Source organism: Fukomys damarensis, unplaced genomic scaffold (genome assembly GCF_012274545.1).
Source record: "Fukomys damarensis isolate Sample0158 unplaced genomic scaffold, DMR_v1.0_HiC HiC_scaffold_4743, whole genome shotgun sequence".
NCBI classification, from domain to species: domain Eukaryota; kingdom Metazoa; phylum Chordata; class Mammalia; order Rodentia; family Bathyergidae; genus Fukomys; species Fukomys damarensis.
The window spans coordinates 1,746-2,404 of NW_022905655.1; the positions used below are offsets into that span (position 1 = coordinate 1,746).

At 50.8% G+C, this 659-nt stretch overlaps 1 protein-coding gene across 1 annotated transcript in view; it reads right to left on the reverse strand.

The window, feature by feature from the left end:
• Positions 1–653, reverse strand: part of Armc5 (armadillo repeat containing 5) — a 2,392-nt gene extending 1,739 nt beyond the window's left edge. Inside the window, exon 1 of the mRNA XM_010607846.1 lies at positions 630–653. The gene's annotated coding sequence lies outside the window, so the exon portion shown is untranslated. The remainder of the gene's footprint in view (positions 1–629) is intronic.
• Positions 654–659: the final 6 nt, after the last annotated feature.

The window sequence follows — 659 nt, forward strand, 5'->3', positions numbered from 1 at the left end:
TTTTTTTTTTTTTGGTACCGGGGATGGAAATGCGCTTGCAAGCAGGCCTTACGGGTGTTTTCAATAACTTGAAATACACAGCCTATGCTTAGTCTGTGCGTTCTATTAAAGTGAGTTTTATTTTCTCCCCACTCTTAATTTTTCACTATTATTTTCACTTAACCTTTTAGCTATTATTGTCCCACTTCAGAAGAAGTCCTGCGTCGGAGGGGTTAAGTGACTCGCCTGAACGGCTCCCTGGACTTTTTAACCCACCACTACACCTCCTGGCCTCCAGCTCATCCGGTGGGGGATAAGGGGAGGTACGGGGCTGGACACGCAGTGGACAGTGAGTGTCTTGCTATGATCGCCACAAACAGAGAAAATGACCGAAAAGTCGTCACCGGGCAACATCCGTTCAGAGGCGAGGGAGGCGCCAATTCTCTCGGTTTTTACCTGGTCTGAGGGGCTTGGGTGCAAACTACGGAGAAAGCAATGACGTCATGGGCATGACGCTTTGTGAGATGGGGGCATCGCGCCGTCACAAAGCACCACTTCAAACCCGGACACAAAGAACTCGAGACTGCCCACGACCAGACCCGGAGAGAGGTGCGGACAATCTTTCTAGGAAACGGGGGCGGAGCACTTACCTAAAGGGAGAATGCCTCCGAGTCTGCGCA